Genomic DNA, 9,930 nt, shown 5'->3' on the forward strand with positions numbered 1-9,930 from the left:
CCATCTCTTTGATCTTTCTTTACACATTTTGGCATACTCATAGGGAAACAGCCTTAGCTCTTCCAACTCATCAAGTTGTAACATCCTTCTCTCACCAGCTTGCTTAAGATCAAAGATCAACTGTATCAAAGCCGAGTGAGCTTTATTCTCCAACTCTAATGGCAAATGACATGCCTTTCCAAAGACTAACCAATAAGGAGTCATTCCTAACGGAGTCTTAAATGTTGTTCGATAGGCCCATAATGCATCATCGAGCCTTCAAGACCAATCTTTTCTGCTAGGATGTACTACCTTTTTAAGGATACCTTTGATTTTGCGATTCACTCTTTCAACTTGCCCATTAGGCTGGGGGTGATAGGCAGTAGCAATCTTGTGCTTCACATCATATTTATCAAGCAACCACTTAAGCCATTTGTTCACAAAATGAGAACCTTCATCACTAATAATAGCTCTTGGTGTCCCAAATCGTGTAAAAACAAGATTATGTAGAAATCACATGACTACCTTAGCATCATTTGTAGGGTATGCTTCAGCTTCAACCCACTTGGATACATAGTCCACAGCAACTAAGATGTATTTGTTCCCATACGAAGAAGGAAACGGGCCTAAGAAGTCAATGCCCCATACGTCGAATAATTCAATCTCCAAAATATTTTTTAAGGGCATTTCATTCCTCCTTGATATATTTTCGGTTCTTTGGTACTTATCACAGTTTTTTACATAAGCGTAAGCATCTTTAAATAATGTAGGCTAAAAGAAACTTGTTTGCAAAATCTTTGTTGCGGTACATGAACCATTAAAGTTTCCCCCACTTGGAGATGAATGGAAATGATACAAGATCTCAGCAATCTCACTTTTAGCTACACACTTTCGGATTATATTATCTACATACTGTTTAAACAAAAACGGATCCTCCCAAAAATTATACCGACTATCATGAAGGAATTTCTTCCTTTGTTGGCATGTCATTTCTTGAGGAGTTATTCCACATGCAAGATAATTGGCAAAATCAGAAAACCAGGGTATTTCATGAATTTGATTTACCTTAAATAAGTGTTCATCTGGGAAATTCTCGTTGATAGACACACATGACTGAGTTACCTCATCTTGCTCCAACCTCGACAGATGATCAGCTATTTGATTTTCGACACCTTTTCTATCTTGGATCTCAAGGTCAAATTCTTGGAGTAAAAGTATCCAACGAATTAGCCTTGGTTTTACATCTTTCTTTGTGAGCAAGTATTTAATGGCCGTATGGTCAGTAAATACTGTAACTTTAGTACCTATAAGATATGAGCGGAATTTGTCAAAAGCAAAAACTATATTGAAGAGTTCCTTTTCGGTTACCGTATAATTACATTGGGCTCCCGTCAAAGTTCTACTTGCATAGTGAATAGGGTGAAACACTTTATTTTTTCTTTAACCCATCACAGCTCCAACAGCATAATCACTTGCATCGCACATCAACTTAAAAGGTGTGCTCCAATCGGGTGTATTGATTATTGAGGCTAAAATTAACCATTTTTTCATCTCTTCAAAAGCTTTTAAACATACTTTGTTGAAATCGAACACTGTATCCTTCCCTAACAACAAACACAGCAACTTAGAAATTTTTGAGAAATCTTTGATAAACCTACGATAAAAACCAGCATGGCCTATGAAACTTCTAACTCCTTTCACATTCATTGGGGCTGGTAATCTTTCAATTACGTCACCTTTGGTTTACCAACTTCAATTCCTTTCTTTAAGATCTTATGACCTAAGACAATCCCTTCCTTGACCATAAAATGACATTTTTCCCAATTAAGGACAAGTTTCGTCTCTTTGTATCTCAACAATACCTTAGCCAAATTACTCAAACAGATATCATAAGTGTTACCAAAAATAGAAAATCATCCATGAAAACCTCAACAAAATTTTTGACCATATCAGTAAATATTGCCATCATGCATCGCTGAAAAGTTGTAGGTGCATTGCATAAACCAAAAGGCATTCACCTAAAAGCAAATATACCTTATAGACAAGTAAAGGTTGTTTTATGTTGGTCCTCCGGGGCTACAACTATTTGGTTATATCCTGAATAACCATCTAATAAACAATAAAATTCATTACCTGCCAGTCGATCTAACATCTGATCCATAAAAGGAAACGGAAATGGTCCTTCCGAGTGGCTTTGTTCAACTTTCTGTAATCAATACAGATTCTCCAACCGATAATAGTTCTTGTTGGAATTAACTCGTTATGCTCATTTTCAACAATCGTGATTCCACCTTTCTTCGACAGGCACTACACCAGACTTACCCACGAACTATCTGAAATAGGATAGATGGTTCTTGCATCTAACCATTTGATCACTTTCTTTCTCACAACTTCTTTCATAATAGGATTCAGCCTCCTTTGCCCATCAATTCGAGCTCTTTCACCTTCTTCTAAAATGATTTTATGCATGCAAAAATAAGGGCTTATACCTCGAATATCAACTATAGTCCAACCAATTGCTTTCTTAAATTTCTTTAGAATAGTAATTAGTTGCTCCTTTTGATCTTTTGTCAGTTCTACTGAAATAATCACAGGTAAAGTAGAATAGTCACCTAAATAAACGTATTTCAAACGGGAAAGAAGTTTCTTTAGTTCGAGTTTAGGTGGTTCTTCAATTGACAACTTGGGTTGCATAAATTCTCTAACTTCTAACTCCAACAGTTCAAATCGTGTGGATTGAATAAAATTTCTCGGATTAGCTTCTATCAAAGCCATGTTTTCTTCACCTTCTTCATCCTCCAAGGGGCCAAGATCTAAAGCTTTCTCCAATGGATCTTCTTCAAAATTACTTTCCATAGAAACCAAGGTTTCTATCTCTTCAATAACTGAACACTCTTCTATTGGATCGAGAACTTTCATCGCTTTAAGAATGTTAAAGGTTACCTTATCATTTTGAACTCGCATGGTGAGTTCTCCTTTCTGTACATCAATTAACATTCTTCCTGTGGCTAAGAAAGGTCTTCCAAGGATGATTAACACTTCCTTGTCTGCTTCAAAATCTAAGACAATGAAATCAGTAGGAAAAATAAATTTATCTACTCTTACCAAAACAACCTCGATCTTTCCTTCGGGATATGCTAAAGATCAATCCGCTAGTTGAAGCGTCACAGTTGTAGGTTTTACTTCACCTTTTCCTTAAATCTTGAAAATAGACTTAGGCATCAAGTTGATACTTGCTCCTAAGTCACACAAAGCTTTACCACAGTAAAATTCACCAATGTTACAAGGTATAGTAAAGCTTCCTGGGTCTTTTAATTTCAGTGGCAATTTGTTCTACAGGAACTCACTGCACTCCTTTGTCAAGGCAACAGTCTCATACTCACTCAGTCGTTTCTTCTTGGACAGTATATCCTTCATAAACTTCACATAATTTGACATTTATTCTAAAGCCTCCACCAACGGAATATTGATATGTAATTGCTTCAGAACATCCAAAAACTTTTTCAATTGCACCTCATGTTTCTGCTTGTGTTGCTGCAATTTTTGCGAATATGAAAGTGATGGAACTTTCGGTTGAATTGTACAACTTTTCTAAGTAGGTAAATCTGCATCCAAAGAAGATGTTAAAATATTTGAATTCACTAAGTCAGGGTTTACCTTGTTAGACTTTGCAGATTCTGATTGCTTTGGTGTAAGAACTTCAACAGCTTGTTGATTCTTCTCAACGGGCTTATCTTCGACATCAATCAATCGGGGTTCTAGAATTTTACCACTCTGCAATTTCACTGCCTTGATATGTTCTTTACCCAAATTTCTTAGATTCTCAGTATCACTCGGCAAGGTTCCTTACAGTCTATCACGTAGCTCCGTAGCTAACTGACCCATTTGGTTTTCCAAATTTTTCAGTGTTGCTGCTTGGCTTTGGATCCAAGCGTCATTCTTTGTCATGTACGCTTTCAACAAGTTCTCCAAACTATTTGATGCCTCAAATTGAGGTGGTTTTGGAGCTTACTGATTAAACCCTTGAGATTGGTTGGGTCATTGCTATAATAAGTTGTTGTTCGATCCATTTCCTTGGTTGCTCCAAGAAAAGTTAGGATGATTACGCCATGAGGGATTGTAGAAGTTGGACTGGGGTCCTTGTCCACTCCTATTTTGGTATTGGTTTCTCACATAGTACACTGACTCAGGATTTGATGGACAATTCTCAAAAGAATGACCTTCCCCACAGTACACACGGGAAACAAATGGACTTGTTGGCTGAGCTGCAAATTATTAGTACTATTAGTAGTTAACTATTTTAACATAGAGGAAATAGATGAGACCTGAGCTGATAACGAAGTGAAGGAGTCAACTTCATAAACTCTGCCTACACGTCTTCCTTAGGCTATTTGATTTCTTGGCCATTGATAGTTATTACTCGCGATCCTCTCAATGATCTCATAAGCCTCATTATAAGACTTAAACAAAATTGCACCATTCTCGGAAGTATCTACCATCAATCTTGTATGTGCATTGAGACCATTATAGAATGTCTCCAACTGGATACAGTAAGGAATCCCACGATGAAGACACTTACAAAGTAACTCTTTGAATAGTTGCCAAGCCTCATACAAAGACTCGTCATCCAATTGCTGGAAAGTTGTCATATCGTTCCTCAACTTAGCATTTTTGTTGAGTGGGAAATACTTAACCAAAAATCTCTCCGCTAATTCTTGCCATGCAGAAGCGGAACTTGGTGGCAATGAATTGAGCCATGCTCGTGCTTGATCTCGCAACGAGTACAGAAACAACTTCAACCTCAGTGCGTCTTCAGTCACACCGACTATCTTAATTGAATCCTCACCTCCATAAACAATCGAAGGTGGAGATGTGGATCTTCTATGGGCATACCACTAAATTGGCCTACCGTTTGTAACATTTGAAACATCACGGGTTTAAATTCAAACTAGGTTGTCTCAATATCTAGCCTTCCAATTCCTGGGTTTCACTCATTGAAAAGTGGCACAACATATTGTCTGATGCATCGATCCCTATCATCAGCAATGAGAATAGGATTTCGTCCATGATCGGCTTAAATACCTTGGTCTTGATTCTGATTCCCAAGGTCCATCTCAACTTGTCTTTGAGCTGCTCATCCATGTCTTCTTTGTTTGAAGGTTCACTCAATTTTAGGGTCTACAGGGAGTAAATCGATTATTCGATCTATACCCATAAACACTTGAAAAGAAAATCACAAAAATTAAAAAGAATAAGTTAGTAATGTTAGAAATAAATCAAAATGAAAATAAATAATTTCACAAAAAAATGACTATGGCAACAGTTGACAATCCTCGGCAACGGCACCAAGAACTTGTAACGCGTAGGTTTGTGCAAGTGTACGTAGTTGATATCAAGTAATAAGTAAGTATCGAGTGATCATCTCCACAGGGATTGTATTTGTACTAAGTTACTTAATTTGTAAAATTGTATTAATAATTTTGTAAATAAAAACACAATATAGTTGAAAAGTGGTGATTAAAATATATTAAACAAAATGCAATGATCCCTAATGCAAATTATCCTAAGTATGCAAACTAAATGAAATAAATTTTAGTAAAATTAAACACAATTCGCAACAATTATAACATAAATAAACTAGGACAATTACTTTAACTAAACTCAATTTATTATCAACATGCTTAATAACATTCGGAAAAACATTCAATGGCAACTCGATCTTTCATGAGTTTGGAAACCAAATTAGGTCCTTTCAGAATCCTTTACTTAGTAAATACGCATTTTACTGATCCTTATTTACTAAGGGTTTCTTAGCATTCATGTGAGGTAATAGGGACGTGTTAGGTTTGAAACAATTTAATCACACAAATCTAAAAACTATGCAGATAACAGAGCTTGGTTAGAGTTGTTATGCAACCTACAATTTAATCGTGTTAGGATCTAAATTGAGCATGCACATTTCAATTATGGGTCATTAGCTGTCGTCTGGTTAGGATCGCTCAGCTAATTCAGGTGTATTTCAATCACGTATGAACGAAATACAGACTTGATTTTAATTGAAAACATGATCGATTGAGGCACAAACATTATAAGCATGAATCAAATAAATATTATTTAATCAAAGAAATCATCCTAGCTTAATTAAAATCAAGCTAACATTGTTGTAAACAAGAACAAAGAACACATAGCAAACATCTTTATATTAAGTTAAAGAAAAGAAAGATTAAACCCAATTCAGAGTGGCTGTCACCCAAGACTCTGACTGATGAGACTCCTTCGTTCCTTTGCTTTGCTCCTTTGCTGATGGTTCTCCAAGGTGGCCAACCAAGGGTTTTTTAAGAGGTTTAATTGCTAAAATCTCTATGAAGAGACGAATCTAGGCGTGGGAATGGGAAAGGCTAAGAGAAAAAGAGAGAATTTATAGGTGAGGAGAGAGAGATAGTCTGCTAAAAATAGGAGTTTCCATCTTTTGAAGCATCTTCCATGGGTGGTCAGCCATAATTTTAGTAAGTTGAGCTGATTTTCCCTTGATTTTTGGTCAATTGAGTGCCACAACAACTCAGGACTGAGACTCTGTCAAGTGTAAATCTTCAGATAAATCTCTAATTTCTTCAACTCTTCAAGGACCTTGTGCAATTAAACCAAAAAGTGGTTTATGAACAGCCATGTGCAGCCAAATTTTGGTTTAACTTGGTCTCCAATTTGGATAGTTTTGTAATCCAGCAAAGCTATCAAACCTGTCCAAAATAAATCAACAAGTTAAAAGACCAAAGAATTAAATTTATCCAATTTAATTAATTAATTAAAACCCAAATTATTGATGAAATATTTTAAAATTAATTATTAAATATAATTTTATGTTTTATTATTTAATTTAATCATGCATTGCCTACTTTATGACTTAAAAATATAATATATTCAAATTAATATAAAATAAGCCATTTATAGCATGAAAACTAAATAATAAAGCATAAAACCACATTTTAATAATTTCTATGTCTTAATTTCATATTTTCACATATTTCATTAATTTATTAAACAATTACTTAGTTTTAAGAATGGATTTAAGTAAAAAGGTGAAAGTATATAAGAAAAATCCTATATATTTTTCCGTTGACACATATGCAACCACCTTACCATTCTGCATCAACACACATCCCAAACTGGCATGTGATGCATCACGATAAACCGTGAACTCCTTCCCAAGTTCAGGCTGTACCAAAACAGGAGCCTCAGTCAGTACAGTCTTAAGCTTCTCAAAGCTCTCTTACTATGCATTAGTCCAGTGAAACGATACACTTTTATGTAGCAGCTTAGTCAAGGGTGCTGCGATCAGTGAAAATCCTTCCACAAACCGTCGGTAATAACCTACCAGCCTCAAAAAGCTACGGATCTCAGACACATTCTTAGGCTGCTTCTAATCCAATATAGCCTCAATTTTTCAAGGATCGACTCGAATCCCCTCTGCAGACACCACATGACCCAGAAGTGTTACTTCACGTAACCAGAACTCACACTTGTTGAACTTAGCATAGAGCTGCTTTTCCCGCAAAATCTGAAGAACAATCCTAAGGTGCTCATCATGCTCACCCTCAGTCCTCGAATAAACCAATATTTCATCGGTGAACACCACTACAAACCAATCAAGGTAGGGCTGAAACACTCAGTTCATCAGATCCATGAAAGCTGCTGGTGTATTAGTCAGTCCAAATTGCATCACTAGGAACTCGTAGTGACCATAACGAGTTCTAAATGTCGTCTTATGCACATCAGCCTCCTTAACCCTAACTGGTGATACCCAGAACGCAAGTCAATTTCGGAGAACACAGACACCCCTCAGAACTGGTCAAACAAATCATCAATCCTCGGAAGTGGATACTTGTTCTTAATAGTCAACTTATTTAGTTGTCGATAATCGATACACATCCTCATGAATCCATCCTTTTTCTTAACAAATAGTACTGGTGCTCCCTCCAGGGACATACTAGGGCAGATAAACCCACGATCCAATAACTCCTGAATTTGAACCTTCAGCTCCTTCGACGCCATTCGATGGGGAGCGATAGACATCGGAGCTGTACCAGGGAAAAGCTCAATCCCAAACTCCTCTTCCTGATTCAGAGGTAAACCCAGTAGCTCTTCAGGAAAGACGTCTAAAAAATCCCTCACAGTTCTGATGTCCTTTACATTAGAGTCCCCTGAAGTGAAAACACTTACATAGGCCAAATACGCCTCACATCCCTTGTGAACCAGTTTCTCAGCTACCAGTGCAGAGATTATGTTAGCCAAGTAATTCTGACGTTCCCCAATCACAACTACTTCATTACCCTCTATGGTTGTGCAGTACCAGTACCCTGAGCTTACATCTGATTGGCCCTCAATGGACATTCCCTAATGCGATGATCCAATGGTCTACACCTCAGACACGCCCCAGTCCTTCTCCAACACTCGCCCTGATGGCGTCTACCACAGTCGACACATGGTTGCAGTCCAGTAGCAGTAGCAAGGGGCCCAACTCTAACTAGCCCATCAACTCTGGCCTTTTTCTTAGGCCTCCGCACTGAACTCAAGGGCTTCGAATCCCACATGTTCCTACCTCTCTCCCTATCGCGATTTTGGTGCTTAGCGCGCTTAACCTCCTTGGCGATCTTCACCTTCTCAACCAGTGAAGAAAAATCACGCTCCCTCTGTGGAGCTATCAAGACTCTCAAATTATCTCTGAAGCCATCCTCAAAACGGGCACAACGCTCATACTCAGTCGCCACCATACCTCGCGCATAGCGGCTCAGTCGCAGGAATTCGGCCTCATACTTGACCATCGATCGATCTCCCTGTGTTAGATTTAGGAACTCCCTCCACGAGCCTCCACATAACTAGCTTCCACATACTTCCCCTGGAAGGCGGTCTTAAAGAACTCCCAGGTTAGATGTTCGGGCTGAGTGCCCTCCTTAACAGTATGCCACCACTAATAAGCCTCATCACGCAGTAGCGAGACTACACCCTTTAATTTTTATTTGGAGGTACAATCCAGGTCATCGATGATCCTCTCCATGGCCTCAATCCAGTACTCGGCCACATTAGGGGCGACCCCAGTGACACCCCTGAAGAGCTCAGCTCCATTGAACTGGAGTCGTTCCGTAACCGACCCACGGCCCCCAGATCTAGTATTAGGCCCAGCGACCCTCTCCAATATCCTCAACATAGTCTGGGACAATGCGTCATCCCCAACCATGTGATCATGAGACTCAGTCTCAGTAGCAGGCGGCACTGACGTCTCACTCGTGTCCAAATTTAGTATATTACCCAGGGAAGAGGACTCAAATCGAACCCCCTACAGCCTCTACCTCGGCCTTGAGCACCACGTCCACGAATACCTCGTGCGCTCATGTCTATTCAGATTTATCTGTATTACAAATTTTTATGCATTAGTTTCAGTTTTAGTATTTACTAGCAGATGTTTTATGTTAACAGTTTCAGTAATTCAGAGTGACTTTCGTAAATCGCAGTCTCTATCAGTTTTGCTACAGTCTCAATATACACCATCTAAAGTGTTTTCACAATATACTACCTACAGTAGTTTCAGAATATCATAACATATATTAGTTTTAGAATATCATAGCATGTATCAGTTTCAGAACAGTTACATGATCGGCGCCGGGAACTTGGTGCACCACACACCCAGTAGAAATATTTCAAATCATTTAAAAACCAATTTTTCAAAGACCAAATTTAGAACCCATAATCCACAGCTGAGTTTTGCAACCTTGCTCTAATACCCCTAAATGTAATACCCCAAATCCAGCCTAGACGTTATGGCCGTATCTGGCAATGTCGCATGATAGTGTTTTTGAAACCTCGTTGTTATGTTGAAAACATTCCATGTTATTATCTTTAGTAAACCTTTGTTAGAACTTACAAAGTCATCTTTATTCATTTAAAACATTTTTTTTG

The 9,930-nt window shown here is 38.1% G+C and overlaps 1 pseudogene; it reads right to left on the reverse strand.

Moving 5' to 3' along the window:
* On the reverse strand, positions 1-8,798 carry LOC105793242 (uncharacterized; annotated as a pseudogene).
* Between the last annotated feature and the right edge of the window lie 1,132 nt (positions 8,799-9,930).

This window comes from Gossypium raimondii, chromosome 8, assembly GCF_025698545.1.
Source record: "Gossypium raimondii isolate GPD5lz chromosome 8, ASM2569854v1, whole genome shotgun sequence".
NCBI classification, from domain to species: domain Eukaryota; kingdom Viridiplantae; phylum Streptophyta; class Magnoliopsida; order Malvales; family Malvaceae; genus Gossypium; species Gossypium raimondii.